Consider the following 20,839-nt stretch of genomic DNA (forward strand, 5'->3'; position numbering starts at 1 on the left):
TTTGGTATATCCAAGCCATCTGAATATTTTCTGGTCCATGGTGGCTCAAGGGATAAAGCACAATCCCAGAGTGTGGGGTGCTTAGGTATACAGGCCTTACCTGCATATTTTGAAATAAAAATGATAGCCAGGCTGTGCCAGGAGCAGCTACTAGCCACCAAGCAGTCCAGAGGGATGTATTCTTCATGCCCTGGCAGAGCTATTGCACTCAGTAGAAAGAAACACTTGAGCATTCATTGAACTAGAGAAAGCTAATGACTTTGCAGGTCAGTAATTAAGACACTCACATCTTGGTCCAAGTGCTGGAGAGCTCAAACACCAACTCAGTACTCTGTAGGCTGCTGTGGATAGTCCTCATGGGGTTTAAATCAGGGGACAGGCAGACAAATGGCTTTCTGCAGTGCGGATGATCAGGCTAAGGTGAAAAGAGAAGGACAGCTTTTCCTCTATAGTTTTGTGAGCAATGTCTAAGCTAATGTCTAAGACTTGTGATCTAGTCTTTTGCTTCTAATCTCCTCCATTCTTATTTAAAATACTCAAAAACGTTTTTTTTGTTCTAAAAAAAATAAAATAAAAAATTTCCTAGGTCAATCTCGGTATTTTTCCTTCAATTTTTGAGCTCTGACACCACACTGAAAAACTGACTTTTGTTGCATGCTGAGTCACATGTTTTCCTGCTAAGAGGTGTGCACTGTGCTTCCATACTAAGCTGTCACATTCCATGGGACCCTACCATCCTCTGCTTGCCTCCTACTGATTTTGAATCTGAGGACTGTTGTATGAAACTGATAGACTGACTGGGTGTTAGCTTGGGTATTGAGGTAATTCAAGGGTAAAATTATTTAACGTGACAATATGTGAGAACGCAGCATTCAGGGTATTACCATTCTTGACTAATTGCCAGTGCCATGAGACTGGCCTTCTGTCAATCACAGCCAAGGAGAAAGCTGACATGGTACCTCAATATGCACACAACTACCTCATCTGTAGCTTGCAGTAGATTTAATGACCATAAAGAAGATTTAAGAAAGAAAAAACTAGGCAATGCCTATGAAAAAAGATAGATATTAGCTGATTCAACCAGGCTTCATTAGTGGAGAAAGGTGGCTAGCTGTGGGATGAAAAGAGGCTCTCATATTTTCTTGAGCTGCAGTCCTGTTCATCTTAAGCATGTCTTGAGGTTTTTGGGTTGCTTTCTTAATCTTAAAATGATTTAGAAAACTAAATCCTTTTTACAAACAGGCTGCCCCAGTCCATGCCCTACTTCCTGCACCTGGGCACCAGACAAAGACATTAGGGCTTTCAGGAAACAGCACATTTGTCAGCGTGCAGTCCTCAGCTGAACAAAGGGCTGGATTTACGAATGCAATATCAACCATGGAAATGTTCCACCCCTGCCCCTCCCTGGCTTCTGACTCAATCTGTTGAAACAAAAAATGAATTGTCATTGGATTTTGCAGCCTTTGAGGTTCCTCAGCAGATCAATACTTCTTGGGCATGTTGATGGCCCCTAATTTGAATGAAACTGCACAAGAATCGCAAGAATTTGCGCTTAGTTTGTAATTTTCAGGGGGTTTGTTTCTAATAAGGAGAAGTAATACAAAACTGCTACAAAACTGCCAGAGAAGAATTGAGAGGCAGTCTCAGCAGCAAGGAAAGGTAAATGTGCAGTGAATTACAGTCAGTTCTGACTTTGCTCCCACACAGCATCACCACTTCAAAATTTCCCTTGCCCTGGAGAAGCAGGGTACCCTTTTGACAGCAACTTGATGTTCATTAATGGTGTTTGCTCTGCCTGTCATGACATTTAAAAGCTCTAGACCTGTACCACATTTATTCAGCATTGTCATACTCAGCAAAACATTTAAGCAGTTACTCATCTTTAAGCACCTAAGTAGTCCCACTGTCAACAACAGGACTTCTCAAATGCTTGAATTTATGCACGTGTTAAAGCACCTTGCTGAATCAGAGCTTCAGACCTCAGCAGCCTGTGGAACCAAAGTGATCATTCCAGTCTTCACTTCCAGAACCTTACAAACACCCCTGGCATGCAACATGAAAAACTAATTTTAGTTAATTAGATAAAATTGTATATGTACACCCGGAGACCTCTGAGAGATTGGAACACTAATTATGCCCATGTCACCCTGCATACTTACCTCTATGATCAGTCACATCCACCTGTAGGAAATGTGGCACTGTCATCTGATATGCTCTGTGATCTGTCCCAAAGGCTGGCACATCTCCAGCTCTGCGTGGGTCTCCTCCCCAGTTGTCATGCAGTGAGGTGTAGCTACCTGTGATAACTGAGGAGCAGACAGGCTTTTTTTTTTGCACTGCCATTTTGAATGTGTTTCACTACATACTCCTTTCAAAGACTAATAATTTCCGCCAGGCAAGAATACTGTCAGCCTGGCATCAGATAAGTCCTCAGGCAGAGAGCTGTACCCTGCAATGTCTATTCTATATAATATAGACTTTTCCAGCTCTGGTCTACTGCTTGTAATTTGGCCGTCATAAACTGACTTGCCAACACAGTTGACTGGACAGAAAAAACGTAAAATGCTAAAGCATCTTCAGACTCCTTTCAGCTGACATAAAGCACCCATTGGTCACAATAAGGTAAGTAGAGGGGAAAACATTCTGGCAGTTAGATACTGAATTTCAATTTACCATCCTCCTGCTCTTCCAGTACTCTGAAAAGGAGGAATGCTTTGGTCATTCACATGCTGACATGTTTCGAGGCTGGAGCTGAAATGAAGTTTGAGATTAACCTTTTTTTTTTTTTTTTTCTTTTTCTTTTCTTTTTTTTCTCCAGGGTGGGAGTAAATGCTCAGCCTACCTAACTGAAAGCTTTAAAGCAGGCCTGTGAACAGCCCAGGGAGCACCAGAAGTATTGTCACTTGTTACCTCACATGTAAGGACTGCTTTTCACAGGTGCTTATCCCTCTTCCCCTTTGCTCCTTTCATTAGCTAAGGTTGGTGCCACATGGTCCTTACTCTTGGTGGTGCCACCAGTGCCTTCCCAGGCAGGCTGCAGCAGCCATGGCCACACACAGAGGCTGCTCCTGCACAGCTGGCAGGGTAGAACGGTCCCCAGATGTTTGAAGAGTACACAGTGAACATCCTCCCTACAGAAAGTATCAGCAGCAACTGCCAGGAAGTAACTGGGCACGTCTGAAACTCTGCATGGCTGGGTGCAGGCAGGGAGGGCAGGAGCAGGCCTTTCATCTGCGCATTTGGCAGCCTGGTGTCCACGTGCTTTCCCGCATTGCCTTGGGTCAAAGGAGCATTAGTACGTGTGTGGCTAATGAGATAAACCCTCCAACTGCCTGCTGTGCTGACTTAGGGAACGAGCAGGGCTTTTACCACTCCAGCTCTCCCAGTGCTGAGCTAAGAGGACATCTGCCTTGGCATGTGCAGCCCTGTGGACAGGTTTGCTCCTCTTCTGCCTGTTGTCTTCACCTCCCAGTACACCACTGCATGCCACAGCCCAAATCTTGTGGGCACTCAGGCACACAAGGGAGATCCCACAGAGAAAAGCCAGCAGGGTCCTGGGAACAAATGTGTTGGTGAACATGTCTGTGTAACATAGACCAAGGGTTCTTGTAATTTTGGAAAAACAAGCACCAGTTCCTGGCTGTGTAATAAAAGTGCACTATATGCTTACCCTCCCACATGTGTTAATCATGCTTTGATAATTGTCTCTAAAATTAAGTTTAATAACAGCTAAAATCTTTCAAGAGTTTTCTTGGCAGTAGTTTATAGAAGGCACTACCTAGGCATGCTCGAAAGAAAAAATAAAATTATACCATCAAACCTCTTGCAGAAATTACATCTTGGATTTGTTAATGTTGGAAAAGGCTAAACTCTTCTGCTGGCATGTCCTATAACACATCTCCTCACACTTCTACGGTAGTGATAAGGAAATTGGCTAAAAAACAGTAATGCCCCTTCTAGATCCTAATGAATCTTTTGAGTCTTGCTTGTTTAGTTTAATGAAACCCTAAAGTTAGCAAGGCCATACTGCAATACCAGAAACAATATCCTGCACTGGGATGATGAAGGAACCACAGCAGAGGCAGGCTGAGTGCCTCCATGGCAGCGGCCCTCTCCACATTTAGGAGGAAACAAACATGCAAACAAGGCAGAACTGGGTTCTGAGGACCTTTCCAAGTGGCCTGAGTGGTGCTGTGGTTCACAGACCATGTGGGGATCACCAGGAGAGCTGTGCAGGCTGGTACCTTTGGCCAGCACAACTGCAGGTGGTTGTCCCCACCTCCTTAACTCTTGCCCCCCTGGAGACCCAAAGGCTGAATAAAGATTAGAAGTGTGTAGCCATCTGAAAACAGCTTTTAATCCTAAAATTTGAGAAGTTAATCTGATAGCTGAGTTGGAATTTCTCCAGCATATAAGACAGGCAGCAGAGAAAATAGAGATGTTCACATGAAAGTAAACAAACACTTTTTATTTCTTAGTCATAGCATGTTTGCCAGGTATTTGACAACTAGGTTGAGCCTATGAAGTCATAACGTTACCTGAAGATGTGGCTTGATAACAGCCTAGACACAGATGTATAATACCAGTTTTCAAGGGGCCAATTAGATTTGGCATTTCATGCAGCTGTTCCATGAAGAGTGAAAGTATGCCAGTGTATATTGTACATTGATAATTTTTGTTTTTAGAAGCTATTTCTTAGCCTGATCACAGCAGCTTTCAGTGGTAAGGATGTTATCTGCAGAGACTGCCCTCCAACTTGAGGTAAGAGTAAAATTCTGAAAGCTGTACTGATTTAACTACAGCTGTTCAAAAGGAGTGAAAGATTTTACTCAGACTTTCCTGAGATGGAAAATAAAGGAATAATGGAAATTCTTTATTCCCTGCAGCATGTGGCCTCCAGGGTAAAGGCAGCCCTACTTATCTCTCGTAATTGGGTGGCATCTTAACTCTAATATCTGGCCACTCTTAGAGCTGGACATATTTCTGAATCACAGGTAGTGTTGACCTGCATCACTTCAGGTGCTTGAACCTGTTGTTCTTGAGGAAAACTCCCGTTCAGTTGCATGGGTATTTTGTGTGATTGACAGCCACTTGGTTGGACATTTTGGAGGTCGAGTGAGAAACAGCGTGGAAGAAACCAAGAATAGCACTCTGTACCTGCTAACACACCAGACCCTCTCAGCTCTATAGCCTAGCAGAGCTTAATATCCCCCTTTGTGTGCCCAGGTGGCCTGGAAGGCCAATGGCATCCTGGCTTGTATCAGGAATAGTGTGGCCAGCAGGAGCAGAGATGTGATTCTCCCCCTGTACTCAGCACTGGTGAGGACTCACCTTGAGTACTGTGCCCAGTTCTGGGCCCCTCACTTCAAGAAGGATACTGAGGTGCTGGAGCAGGTCCAGAGGAGAGAAACAAGGCTGGTGAAGAGACTAGAGGGAAAATCTTATAGGAACAGGCTGAGGGAGCTGAGGTTGTTTAGCCTGAAGAAGAGGAGACTCGGGGGGGACCTTATCACTCTCTTCAACTACCTAAAGGAAGGTTGCAGTCAGGTGGTGGTCGGGCTCTTCTCCCAGGCAACTAGTGACAGGATGAGAGGGCATGGCCTGAAGCTGCTCCAGGGGAGGTTTAGGTTGGATATCAGGAAGCACTTCCTCATGGAGAGGGTGATCAGACATTGGAATGGACTGCCCAGGGAAGTGGCAGAGGCACCATCCCTGGATGTCTTCAAGGAAAGGGTGGATGTGGCATTTAGTGCCGTGGTCTGGCTGATGTGGTGGTGTTAGGTCATAGGCTGGACCTGATGATCTTAAAGGTCTTTTCCAGCCTTGTTAATTCAGTGATTCTGTGATTTGTCAAAGTGAAAGCCGAATCCCTATGACAGAACATATATTTACTAATTCTGTTCTCAGGTGATATGCACAATCTGGAAGTTTTCTGAATGCAAGGTAGTAAGATAAAACTTCAGGGAAAAAACCCTCCCAAGTTTCTTGTTCACTGGAATTGCAGAGCTGAACAATGGAAGTTACAGCCATAGTAACATACTGTACAGGCCAAAAGATTCTTCACTGCAGGTGAGACAATGGCCTGTTGTACAGAGACCAAATACAAAGTGGCCCAGAGAAGACTTAGAAATTAGAAAGTGTTGCATCTGTTTGTATCCTCTGTAACTAGTTTGGCTTGTAACTGTTGGAGTTTAAACCACACATAGTTTAATTTTTCTACCTTTTCAAAAAGCTCCTGGCTTTTCAGAGTTCAGCTTTCTGGCTGAGGTTACCTAATCTCAGAAGAAAAGTGATGTTAGGGAGTTCTCCAGATAAACATCACTCAGGTGCCTTTCACCTGGTTAACTGTTCTCTAGCTAAACCAAAAAGCAGGACCCTTCTCTCACAGTTATGAAACGGTCCAATGGACCTGTTTCCACCTGGTTTCTAAAGGGTGGGTGAACTTTAGCAGAATATTGGCATGCAGGTGCAGGACTAGTCATATGCTGTGGTTTGGGATGTGGTGAGAATCCAGAGATTAGTGACATGTCGGCTGAGGAGCAGTTTCTGCCCTTTCTATGGCAAAACCAGCAAAAGTGATTACGGGAAGGAAAAAACATCATCTGTGAACTTGCATGCAGACGCTTTCACATTAGCCTTTGCAAGGCTTGTGTTTTCCACCAATGTTCTGGCAACCTCAGTGATATCACTTGTGCAAATACTGGTGACAAAAAACTGTAGGCAAATCTTAGGGTTTTCTCAGAATGAATGTTCACAAATAATGTTTTTGAGAGCTCTTGGCTGGAACAAAATCTATCTAGTCAGAATTTCCAGCACAGATAGGGACACTAAACTAAAACAGCACATGAGTTGGAAAAAATGCACCCTATATACAGAAATGTCATGGGCATCTATGCTATGTGATAACATAGCAGAAATACTAAGCATATAAACCCATAAACTTCCATACTGGGAATTCCCTCTCCTTGAGCTCTTCCTTAAAAAATGTGTATAGGATGTGTAAAAAGTGTGTGTAAACTAGGCAGCACTAATGCATTCATTGATCAGATGGGATGTATCCACTTAATACCACAGTGCAAGCTTTCCATTTGTGTACCCTTTCCTATGTTCCAATGGCATTTTCATTTTAAGCAAATTTCAGCATAATCACCATATTTGCTTAAACCTGCGCATGTGCAACAAAACCGTTCCAAGCCCATCTGCTCTGGCAGCCTCTGTCCTGTAAAATGGAAACTTGTCTGAGGTGTTGGAAGCAGGAGGAGGGATCCCTGCCCCGACATGTGCAGCTGAAGAGCAGAGGGGCAGCAGCACTGGGGAATGAGTGTCACTAGACCCTAAGAGACACGTGATTTTTAGCCAGGGTTTTACACCCCTCACACATGTTTGTGTTTTACCTCATTATTGGCTTCAGCTGTACTTATTGTTATCAATTTGTGTCCTGGTGCTATTTTGCTAGGCAGCCTTGGTGGGAAAGACTTGTGTGCAGAGCAATCTTTGCACTTCTGGAAGCCTGTATGGGTACACCTATTGTTAATACATGAACAGGCTGCCATTCATAATTAAGCAGTGCCTTTGGAGTTGGATGGCAGCACAGCTGAGGGAATGAAAATGTTCTGATTTGTATCACTTATCTCAGTGGATGTTGCTTCCTTCACGTGTTCTGACTTCTGCAGAGCCACTGTAATAAGGCAGTTACATTCATATAGGATGAGACACTAGACATTTAATAACTCTTGTTTCTTCCCCCAGAAGCCTAATAAGCTTGCTTTGTCAGTTGATCTTTACAGTCACTTGCCCCTCTGTTTTTTCCAGACTACTGTGCTTCCTTCATTCTTAAGCTCTTTCCTTCATTTACATTTGCATATATTCAAGGCCCTAAAGAAAAACAGCTCTGCATTAAAAAGCTATTACAGAAATATATGCTATTTGAGTAACAATAGAACATGTTTTTCATAGAGAGGAGGAAAAAAAGAGGATATTTTAGTGCCAAATAGGATTTAAAAGGATGTCACATGTTACAAAGGATTGGCACACGGAATTTGTCCTGCAGTGTGTTGCAGATTTGGCTTCAGTCAGTTTGTGTCTTTTGCAGAAACAGGACTGGAACAGGGCTGTGTGTGTTCACACATGCCACTTTCCTTTTCATCCAAGCCTTTCCCCAAGCACAGGGGACCCGATGCCTCACTGCACTGCACCCTTTACCGCAATTTGCAAAGGGGCTGGGAAGCAGCCACTCGTGCTGGGCAGCATTTCCTGCTGCCTTCAGCCAGCTGCAGGGAGTCTGGCCCAGTAGGGCTCATCCAGGAATCTGTTCCAAAAGTGTTTCGTTCCTAGAAGTCACAGCTAGGTCAGGTGGGTTGCTTCTCTACTGCCCGTATGAGATAAAGTACCAAAAGGGGCTGCATTTGCAAAAACATAGGGTAAAAAAATGTCGGTTACACAAAAACCTCCCCCAGCCTCATGGGTGCTTATGTGTGTGCCTGAGGGTCTGCCCCTTCACCCCGATGGGTTTAATGGCCAGGGCTGAAGCAGTTCTTGTCCCAGATGTCTGCCATGGCCTTTGGCTGGCAGTCACCGCCACTTAGGGAAACTCACTGAGTGGGCTGGGCATTTTCTCCACAACTTTCCCAAGACATAGCCCTGCAATTGAGCCTAAGATCATGTTCCTGGCCAAAGGCCATGTGTTCCCAGTACCCCTGTGCTGGTGCTGCTGACCCTGCAGCCTCACAGGGAGTGGGAGCTGCATGCTAATGGAGCTGAAAGCTCATGCAGCAAAAGGAGAAAAGGATCCCTTTTCACCAGGTCAGCAAGATGACCTGTCCCACCCTGCGGTGAGGTGGCAGGAGCACATGGCTGGGAGAAGTGGGCACTCTGCTTTTCATTACTGTTAGTCATTAGTTCACCTAAGCTAACAGCAAAGTGGTGGTTTGGGTCTAGAGCTTGAGCATTAATTTAAGCTGCTGTCAGTTTTTGGTTCCCCTTAGCACCTACAACCAGCAGTGCCAGGGCCATAGAGACTTGCTGGTGCCTCTGCTATGGGACAAGACACTCTACCAGAGACAGGGAAGGGCAGGGATGGCAGAAGAATCTGCACTTGCTGCAAATCCATCTTCTTCTTTCTTTCTTCGGGGATGTTATTTTTACCAGGATCATCGTAGCAACCCAAGGTGTCAAAGTGCAGCTTCACAAATGGTTGCGTTAGTACAAAAAGAGGTGGAAGCAACAGTGAGGGTGCAGGGACAGGGAAGTCCTCTTGGTGAGGAAGGCCTCAGCAAAGAAGCCACCACACCATGAGGAGCATTGACAATCACACCGAATCACAGAAACATCTTGGTTGGAAAATACCTTTAAGGTCAGGTCCAACTATTAACCCAACTCTATCAAGTCCAGTGCTAAACCTCGAGATGCGTCTCCCACTGTAAGTGAAGACAGTGCTTGGGATCACCTGAAGAATCTGAACATGCATAAGTCAATGAGACCTGATGAGATGCAACCCAGAATCCTGAGGGAATTGGCTGATGCAGTTCCCAAGCCACTCCACATGATGTTTGAAAAGTCATGTCAGTCAGGTGAAGCTCCTGGTGATGGGAAAAAAAGGAAACATTACACCCACTTTAAAAAAGGGTAAAAAGGAGGACCCTGGGAACTACCAACCTGACAGCCTCATCTCTGTGCCTGGGAATACTGTGGAACAAATCCTCCTAGAAGCTCTGACAGGGCACATGGAAGACTGGAAGGTGATTCAAGACAGCCAGCATGGCTTTACCAAGGGCAAGTCCTGACTAACCAACCTAGTGGCTTTCTACAGTGGAGTAACTGTACCAGTGGACAAAGGAAGACCTATAGATGTCATCTATCTAGATTTCTGTAAGGCCTTTGTCACAGTTTCCCACAACATCCCTCTCTCTAAATTGGAGAAATATGGGTTTGATGGGTGGACTGTTCAGCGGATAAGGAATTTGCCAGATAGTTGCATCCAGAGTGTAGTGGTCAATGGCTTAATGTCCAGATGGAGAGGGGAGACAAATGGTGTCCCTTAGGGGTCTGCACTGGGACCAGAGGAGAGGGGAGACAAGTGGTGTCCCTTAGGGGTCTGCACTGGGACCAGTGCTGTTTTATATCTTCATCAATGATATAGACAGTAGCATCAATGGCACCCTCTGCAAGTTTGCAGATGACACCAAGCTAACTGGTGCTGTCAACATGCCAGAGGGATGGGATGTTATCCAGAAGGACCTGGACAAGCTAGAGAAGTGGGCTTGTGTGAACCTCATGAGGTTCAACAAGGCCAAGTGCAAGGTCCTGCACCTCGGTAGGAGCAATCCTCATTATCAATACAGGATGAGGGATGATGTGATAGAGAGCAGCCCTGCAGAAAGAGGCTTGGGGGTTCTGATGGACAAGAAGTTGGGAATGAGCAAACAATGTGCAGTGGCAGCCCAGAGGGCCACTTGCATGTTGGGCTGCATCAAAAGAAGTGGGGCCAGCAGGTCAGGGGAGGTGATTCTTTCCCTCTGCTCTGCTCTTGTAAGACCCCACCTGGGAGGCTGAGGAGGGAAGAAGCTTCCTTCTCACATTTGGGTGTACAAATGTGGTGTTACCTGTTCCCTTCAAGACTGGCGGGCTTTCAGGAAAGAGCTCTGCCTTTGCCTAGGCTCTGTGAAGGAATGAGCATGACACAGAAAAAAAAAAAAAAGTATTTTCCCCAGTGACAGAAGGACTAATGTTTCAAAAGGAAGGACAGCTTGGCTGTATTTTATATATATATATATATATATAAAAAAATAATATTTATATATATATTATAATATGTATATATATATATTTGCCAGTGAGTGGAAAGGTGGCTGCTTTAGAGGTGAGAAAACGAGAGGCAAAGGACAACAAGCTCCTGCTTCCATCCCTGTATTTCAGGAAGGAGTAGACAAACAAAGTGTTTTTTGAATACAGGACAAAAGGTCCTCCAGGCAGAAATACACGGGGTTGTGACTCTTCAGGGTTATTCTCATGAGGAAACAGAGAGGATTAAAAAAGGAAACCCTAAAAGTCCTGTGACATAGTCACTTATTTTGTACTTGAAACAGCAGAAGCAACTAGTTTCTCCCCTTTTATCCAAGGATTTCCATAGCCTGTTTTTGCTGGGCAGACTCACGGGTAACCGCACTTCATCATTGCACCAGGAAGCTCATTCAGACTGAAAGTTGGACTATTGGTTTTTAATTTTAAAGCAGTTTCTCATTTTGATAGCTCTTCCACCTGACACGGAATTGCCATGGAGCAAATTGAATACAATAAAATTGCTAATCAGCCCATTAGAATATGTTGATGGTATAACATCTATTAGTTGTTGAATAATGTCTTCCTCTGATATATTTTGAATTAAGTCTGCATGATAACAGAATTAATCCAGATATGTGTACCTACCCATAAACACAGCGTGCACATGAATGTGCAGCTTCCTCTTGGAAATCCATACAGTTTTTAATACAGTGATAATCCCATACAAATATCAGGGAAAGAAAATGTGTCTTCAAATAGTGAAGTAAGCAATTAGATGCAAAGAAATGATCCATGAAGTAAGATGGGCTACAGCCGTTTGCTCTGATCATGTGTCTTCCACTGGAACATAGAACCTATTGCAGGCTCCAATCTTATCCCATTTTCTCCTGCTCTTTTCTAAGCTCATGCCTGACAGTTTTCTAGGTCTTTAAATCTGAGGCCACAACTTCTCTCAGCACTCCAAGAAGAAGACCCCTTATTCTGTTCCTTTTAAGGCCTCATTTAAGTTCTCTAGCCCAGAGCAAGTCTTCCCTTTCTCTACTATTGCAAAGAGTCACAACACGAACTTCTCTTGGCTGCCTCTTCTTGGGGAAAGATAATTTCCCACACTGGCAATTTTCCCTGTCAGAATCCTGTGGTGCTACATCCTGCATGGCTGAGAGCTGACAGTCTGAGAATGTCTTTGTCTGAAGGTGAAACTAGATAGAAAGTAGCAGAAAATTAATTTATTTTATTTTTTAATATGGTCTCTTAAAAGCTCATAATAACTATAAAATAAGAAATTTTGAATTTTTTTAAGGGGATATTTATCCCTGTCCACAATCACAGGTTCTTTGTATTCAGCAGAATCAACTTTTATGGTAATACTTTAAAAGAGCTATAGCATTCCTATTGTTAAGTCCTATGATTTGGTGGAGTTTATTTTCTGATAGGAATCTTGGGATCTCAAATGCATCAAAAATTAAGACTTATCCAGTAATGTGTAAGAAGAATATAATATTATAGAAACTTTCTCATAAAATGGTGAGGTCCGTTATGACAGCAACTCTGGTCAAAATTCTACTGATTGTTCTGTTTTCATACATTCAAAATGATAGTCCAGGAGGAACTGTGAACTTGGGCATTTGAGAGAAGTATCATTAGGCATCTCTGTATTTTTATGCATCTAAATACCTCCAAGGACAAGGTTTTCAATGCACCTGAAGCTCATACAAACCTGCACCTGTGTCACTTAAGGCGTGGGTTTGAGAATAATCTGCTTGCAAGAAACGTTAGGACTCTACCATATTTGGACAAGAAAAGGAACAATACCATTGAAATGGGCAAAGATGATTCAGTTCAATCTGAGGAGAATTGCTTTGTATTCCGAGACAATTTAACAATCCTTTCATCTTTCAAGGAAATTATAACTGTGATTCACTGGGACAAAGTTAGCAACTTCTCTTTTTATCTAAGTCCTATTATTGGTACTTGTCACAGCCATTCAATGACCTCCTGGGAATCAAAATGGACAACTGCATCTTCCTCTCTGATAGCAAAAGGCTGGGTATCATTAACAATGCTTAAATTAATAGCAAATTTTGAAGGGAGTAAATGTACCCCTGCAGGAAACCACAGATACAGAGATGGGATATACGTTTCAGTTTAAAGTCCTGCCTGTGAGTGAAGGTCTGTGACATTTTCCTGTTCAAAATTAGACATTCATAAGTTCACTGCCACAAGGTGCACATTATTGTTTTGGTCTATGTAATAAATAGCTGTGAGGCAGGGAGTGGAAGGTGGCTTTTTGAAAAAGGGAGTGTTTCTCACAATGGAAAGAAGACTATAATGTGTAATAAGTGGCTGTAGGTGGTTCCCTGCCCTTGGTCTTTTTGTGTAATGTAGGTCTCAGGGCTCTGAAAGGAACTGGAACACGGGGTGAGGTCTTTTATCAAGCTTAGTGTCACTGTGGATAACATAGCATCCAAATTTTGCCAGATTATGTGAGCAGAGGAGACATGTGGAAGCAAAAGAGCTTGTACTTAGTCTAGGTAAGGTCAAAGTAGGGCTGGTAAGCAGAAGGGAAGCCTGGCTTGTGCCCATCTGCAGTCCACTAAACCTCTGTGTGCAGCCAGGCAGAGGGATTTCTGTAGCCAAGAGCCAGCTGATCTTGGAGGCCACAGTGATTCTACCTGGCAGCAGCAGACAAGGGGCTACACTGGGATGAGTGTCCTGGCACTCCAGGATTGGAGCAATAAGCTGATTTGAGCTGAAGGCAGCCTGGAGTTTACAGGACTCAAGGCATCCTGCAGCAGTGTATTCCTGCTCCTCACTGCTCCTCCGTTACCCTGGGCACGTTCTACCTGGCAGTGAGAAACTTGCAGGGCCTGCCCCATGGGTGCCACAGCGCTGAGGCTTAGAGGACTTTCCTTTCATGGGGGATAGGAGCAGTGGGAGACAAACAGCCTGATAACCCCTTCTCAGGGGCCCAAACTGTCCCAAAGGCTGGGGGTTTGGTGGTCAGGGCTTTTCATGCAGGTGGCAGCATATGCCAAACTAAGGTAGCGCTGGCCCCCCAGCTGAACTCTGATCCAGAACAAGCAGAGAAAACTTCTGAACTTATGCTGTTGCTGCTGTGTCAGATAGACAGAGAAGTACTTACTGCACTGCAACTGACTTTTCACAGAATCATATAATTGTTCTTGTTCGAAAAGACCTTTAAGATCATCCAGTCCACCTGTTAACCCAGCACTGCCAAGTCCATCACTAAACCATCTCCCTAAGCACCACATCTACGCTCTTCTAAATACCTCTAAGGATGGTGACTCTCTGACTTCCCTGGGCAGCCTGTTTCATTGCCTGACAACCCCTCCAGTGAAGCAATTTTTCCTAATATCCAGCCTAAACCTCCCCTGGTACAAATTGAGGCTGTTTCCTCTTGTTCTATTACTTGTTGCTTGGGAGAAGAGACCAACACCCACCACACTACACCCTTTCAAGTAGTTGTAGAGAGTAAGATGGTCTGTCCTCAACCTCCTCATCTTCAGACTAAACAAACCCAGTTCTCTCAGCTGCTCCTCATAAGACTTGATCTCCAGACCCTTCACCAGCTTTGTTGCCTTTATCTGGTCTCGCTCCAGCACCTCAGTGTCTTTCTTTTAGCAAGGGCCCCAAAACTGAACACAGGATCTGAGGTGCTGCCTCACCAGGCAAGGTACATGATACCCCATTGTGATGCTCCATCTGCTAAAGCAACAAAACTGGGAACCACTGGTCTTGGTGCACCTCTTAGAAAGGATGTACATCCAGTGTGGGGTACAGTGGTGGCATTAGAGAGAACCCACCACTGCTAGCAGACTGAAGGCAGCAGTAGCAGTATTTAATGCTTTATCTCATTTAAGGCTGGTCGGAGTTGCTATATTCATTCCTGGTATAACATACATGTTTGTAATTTGGAGGCTATGTAACTGGAATACAGCCTGTCTAGTTTCAAGATCATAAACTGAGATAAAAGACAGCATTAGACAATCTACTCCATCTTCCATCCCTCGCAGCATCTTTCCCTCTTAAGTTTCACTGCTGCTTTGTTGTATATGTTCTAAGTGTCCAAAATGATGGAACTTCTACTCTTCAGAGACCATCTTGAAGCTTAGCAAGAGCCTCCAGAGGGAATTTTTTGTTGTTGCTAATTAGTCTTACATTTTGTCTCCTTAGAATTAACTCCACAGTTCCTGCTTCACCCTAAAACATATTTTGACTTTGGCTCCTTTCACAACCACCAATGAAATTTTATTAACATCTTTAGAAGAAGCTGTGGTTGACCTCAGCCATGATGAGTCTAACAAGGGAGTGTAGGAATGTGCATTGCTACAGGTAACTGCCTCACAGCTTCTTGCCCCCTCCCGCTTCTAGTTGCTAGAAAGCATCTAGCACAGCCTGCTACTGCTGCAAGCAAGCAAGCTGGCTGAACATTAACAAGATTGGTGAAATCCTGGCGAATCATGTCAGGTTCTCTATTAAATAAACTCAGAATCAACAGTTTGAGCTCATACAAGAATAAAACTCATTGCCAGGCTTCAGAATCTGGAATGGCAATGATCCATCCAGTTTGTGACTGCCTGAGGAGCAGCAAACCCCTTCCCACCAAGTCTCACACTGGCCTTCTCAGTGGCACCAGCAGGAAATACCTGCTTTTCTTGGTCCCTGACATTATCCTTCACTAGAGCATCTCAAATCATGCCAGATTCACCTCTTCCCAGCGGTATTTACATTCTTCAGAAGCATGTTGTTGGTTATTTTCTCACTCTCTTAGCTGTCACTTAGATGAAATTTACATTTTTCTATTGTCTCCTAAGTCAGCTCCTCCAGTCCTACCTGAACCGAGCTCCATTTGAGCGACCTTCAGCAGATATTATAATTACAGCCTTCTCCTTCTGACCCTCTTTCCACACATTTTATCACAGACTAGCAACATTTACTCTTTCTTTAGCAGCTGAGTGAGTTGATGAACTCAAAGTGTAAAAACAGAGGGTCTTCTCAGTGTACCTCACTGAGAGGGTGTCTTGGAGGTAGTAAGAAGGATGTAGTGTGTGTCTTTGCCCCTCTCTGAAGAAAAAGCTAATTGAAAACCAGTAATTTTCATGCTGTCAAAGAAACTTAATCAGTAACAGGCAAGAAATGACCCTCTTATATAATAGGTCAAATAATAATATGTCATCAAGGTGCTTTTAACTTCATTAAAATCTGTCCCTTGATAAGTGACATTTTAATTATGTGATCAGGTAATAAAATAATACATGCCTGAAAACTTATGTCCAACCCACACATCATTAATAGTCCTAAATTAACCATGGATGATAAGGTAGAACTTAATCTTGGATAGAAAATACTCTACTGGACGTTTTTCACAGGCCTGTTTTGAAGTTCTGAACCAACGGTTCAGTTTGGCAAAATAACAGTCATAGTGACATTAATCTAGCCCATAACATAAAAAATAAAGCTATCAAAAGCTTTTTAATCCGCACAGTAGTGGTGCCATAATCCAACAAAATGTCAGGAATTTGAGGATTAAATTTTTATATTGCTTCAGCACAGCTATTCCCCCAAGTGTCCTGGCAGTTCTTCTAGATCTCTAGCTGGGGGGTGGGTCCCAAAAAGGTGTATGTCTCTCATGAGCTGACTAAGACAGACATTCTTCTGAACCAAAGCACCCTTCTTTCAAGACTGGACGAATTTATCTATACGATTCTGGTTTCTAGTCCAAGGCTAACTAGTCAGCTATTTCTCCCTTTTTCTTGTTGAAGAAAAGACATCTGTTTTGCTATTTTTTTTCAACCACAGTCTTGCGGTATGGTTTCTCCTTCGCTGCTCCCTGGAACACAGGTGGTTCCTTGGCAAGGGCCATGCAGCTCAACAACCCTGAGTGTCTTTGGCAGTGTGTTCTGCACCACGCTGAACATGGAGCACAGCAGCCTCTGCATGCAGAGAGCACCAACACCCACCTGTTAATCTTTGCTGTTGGAGAAGATGCTCTCAAACCAGGGGAGCTGACTTCCTAGGGAAGAGTCTGATACAAACGGAAAACACTTCCCAGTAAGGATTAAGCTACTGTTAGGGTGGATGTTGACCCAGAAACAAGGCTTTAAAATCCAAAGACAAGATTTATTAGCAGAGCTGATTAGCTCTATGACAGAGCCAAGTCAACCTGGGGTGTGTAAATGCTTTGCTTGAGGGAAAACTACAGCTGCAGCAGTTTCTCTTCTTGTAAGACCAGTGCTCCACCTGTCTTTTCCCTCTTTTGATAATCTGGAAGAGAAGGATCTCAGGATAGCAGATATCAGGACTTTTATACGAGAATGAAGCCAAGGGTTGGTTGGAAAGGGCCTTCTTTCATCTCTGCCAAGCCTGCCTGACTGGAAGTTTTTTCAGCCCTGAGGGAGAAAAAGTATGAGATGTCCTCAGGAAGGTAGTGAACACCATTTTAGTCTTGGATACAGCTGGATGAAAGTTGGCCTGAAAAGCATATCTCAGAGGTTTGGACTTCAATATAGGCTTGCTGCTAGTCTGTGAAAAAAACCAAATCTGGAGTGTTTTTTCAAGCATTGCAATGAAACAGAGATGTAGATTATATTATATAGATGTAGGCATGAGGAGGCTGATCTAAAGACAGTGCTTGGGTACTTAAACTTGCGTACAAAATATTAGAATGTGCCTGTCTGACAGGGAAGTGATCTTAGTTGATTTGAATATTTATTTAGTTACCTTTGGAAAGAAAAAAAAAAAAAAAAAGGATTCAAGAAATTAAAACAAACTGTGCAACAGAATCTTAATCTGTGAACTTTTAAGACTGCTCGCATTTAAAGCTATTTGTTGGAGCACAATCCCTTAAAAAAGAATAAACTGTGCTGGTCAGAAAACTTGGTGCAAGTCATAAACTCCAAAGGCATAGCTCCAGAATTCATACACTGGGCCCTAAACAGCATGAGTCTAATCTGATGTATAAATGTCTCCAAAACATTTATCACTGTAGTAGCTGGGCCATGCACATAGATTACAGAAAATAGTGGGATGTGTCCAGAACTGATGATCAATTTCTCATTCATTCTGTGCTGCCCCTTGGTTTCACCATTACATTTAAAATAATAGAAGTTACTCTGTGATCACAAGCATATAATTCACAAATGTGGTGTCTGGACATTATTTTGATGCTGTCATTCAGGGAAGATTTATTGGGGTTTAGATTTGTTTTTCTGCAGCTCCTCAAACACTTCCCAAGTATAGCCTCTGGCTATGTTTATCCATTCATGTTCTGCTGCTCTGAAACATCACATTTGGGTATCAGAACCCCAGGAGTAAAACTGGGAAGACAAAGGTGTGCTGTATCAGAGATGTTCATGTACACCTGTCACCTCTTTTCTCCTGGAGAATGAGAAGCTATTGAGGAGCTTTGGTGTTCTATGAGGAGACACAGACTAGGCAGGGATGGACTGGCCTGGCCCAGGGTTTGTTCTATTTTGTGCCCAAAGGGGATAAAAGGGAGTATAAAAATCTCCGCACCACCCAGGAAACAGCAACATTTGCATCTTTCACCTTCCCCAACCCCCAGTATTCCCTCTAATGGCCTTTCTCTGACACTGGGTGTAAGCAAATGCAAAATCTAAGCGCTGAAAGATATGGAAGTAACCCCCCAAAATGTGCTGTTGCCCTTAAAATGGCCACCTGCAGGCACAAGAAGACAAGGGTAAAAGTATGTGGTACAAAGATGAGTGCCCAAGTGCCACTCTCATGGCAGTGTTCCTTCAAAAACATAGCAAGCAAGCTGTAAGAAGCAGAATGATTCTGAAACACAAAGCATATAATAAAAATTGTTATTTTTTAACAGTGTTGCTGGAAACTCCCTGTGAGCTATACCTGCCAGCAGTGATATCAGCATGTCAATCTAACTCCTTTATATTCTGTAGCAAAAAAAGCTCCATTATTGCTCTTGCTGCTATGATCCCATCTCAGGCTGCTCTAATACGTCCCTCCTTTTGGAATAAATCCCCTCCTATGCCATCTGTCTTACGCTCCAGCTCCTCCTCAGTCCCTTGCACTGCTTCCCACACACAGCCTGAACCAGAGGCTCCGTAGCACCCTGCCCCAGCCTGCAGGGATAAACCCTGTGCTGAGGGAGGTTTCGGAGGTCGTCAGCTCTTTGGCTGGCCCAGAGATCTGAAGTGATGTGGCTGAGATGGTGAAGGACATTGATGGAGCAGGCCCATGTCATCCCTGTGACCCCAGTCTTTGCCAAATGTGGAAGTGCACTTTGGGTTTCCTCACCCCCATGCAGTGTTTGCCTGGCCAGGAGAGTGCACTCATGAACTCATGGCATAGGATGCATCCAAAAGGGTGTCAGGACCTGATGTTTACTGCACACTGAACCCTGTGTTTGTGCTCTGCTGTTTTTGGGGATGCTGCCTGTGAACTGATGAGACCACTTTGATCTCAGAAGACTGACAGAAAAAGGTATCATTACAGAGAGAGGCTGCAGAGCAGAGGCATGTCTAGCAGGGCAGAGGAACCTGGTACTGTCGCCAAAACGTTTTGGGTGCCCACATATCTGAAGCAACCAAGGTTATGGGGTAGCATCTTGTCAAAACCCTCACAGGTGGCCAGAGACAGTAGGATCTGCTGTATTTACAATTAGCATAAATTAGCTGCTGTTACACCACCTTTGTCTTCAGCTTATTCCCTGTGCCTGAAGTTTTTTACTAGACAGCCTTTTCCAGGTGTTCTGATTCAGACACTGTCTTTGGATGCACTTCCCCAAACCCAGTTTCACAGTTGGCTCTCCCCAGGTATTAGCCAGCAACCTGGTGTGCTCCTGTGGCCACTGGGCAGGGCAGGGGAAAAAATCAGCCTCAGGGCACCTCCAATGTACAAAAGCCAGCAGGTAGCTCCCAGGATGCTGGATGCAAGTAAAGAATGGAAAGGAGTAAGAAGAATGGCCTGGGCCAGGGCGATACGGCACGGTCGAACAGTGGTAACTGCAACCTCTTCCCTGGTGTGGGTAGCAGGATCCTGTGGGTGAGGAGCACAAGGCAAACGAAAGTGTGTTTGATCTGGTTTCCTTTCAGACTGCAGCGCTGTGCACAAGGCTGCTGACAGCCAGGCTGAGCTGGCAGGCTGTCCTGAGGCAGCCAGCGCTGCAGCTCATGCTCGGCGCTGGCAGCGCGGAGCCGGGCAGGCGGCACCGGCACCAAGCAATAGCAGACTGCAATATTTAAAGTAATCATTACAGGGATCAGCATAAAACAAAACTCTTATTAAAATTAACAACACAGTCACTAAAACTGGTGCTATTTCAAGCTATTCATTATAGTAACAACCAAATCCAGCCAGCAGCACTTGACTGGCGCTGGTGTTGTTTTTAGTGTATCAGAGACATCAAGGTTTGCCTGATTTCAAACGCCCTGTGGGTCCATTGACATCATCAACTGGAGTCATGTTAAGCGGGAAGGACTCTAGTTCCACAACCACACATCCACACTGTATCCTTTCCAGCCATGAAGTCTGTACCTGTGCAGTCTGTGGTGCAACACAACACACAAATTGAGAGCCCTATCAGCTGGCAGACCTCCTGTCTACTCTGCACATGGAGCACCCTGTGTGTCACACCAGTGCTGGGAAATGGCCCTGAGCTGGTCACTGCTGTGACCAGATGGGTGCTTGAGTGCAACTGCAAGACTTCAAGTAAGGATGCAAGGAGAATTTACACCAAGAACTTCACCAGCACACTGAACTGTCAAGGTAAACACCTGTTTGTAATACCTTTTGAATACTTTTTCAGGGTATGAAAGGCTTTCAAGATGACCAGGCTCCAAAATGTGTATGCACAGGAGCAGACAGACAGAGCTCTGTTCATGTCCCCACAGAAGGAAGGCTGCGGTATGAGCTTGCACCTTGTCTGGGAGGAGTGAATCCACACATGACAGTACCCTCAAAACAAAGCTGCCCTGAGTGGTCAGCAGAAGAAATACTTGACCACTAAAAGAGGGAGTCCCTCACCTGATATGATATGAACCTGTGATGCATCTTCTCC

This window comes from Chaetura pelagica, unplaced genomic scaffold (genome assembly GCF_000747805.2).
Source record: "Chaetura pelagica isolate M959 unplaced genomic scaffold, ChaPel_1.0 scaffold360, whole genome shotgun sequence".
Classification (NCBI taxonomy): domain Eukaryota; kingdom Metazoa; phylum Chordata; class Aves; order Apodiformes; family Apodidae; genus Chaetura; species Chaetura pelagica.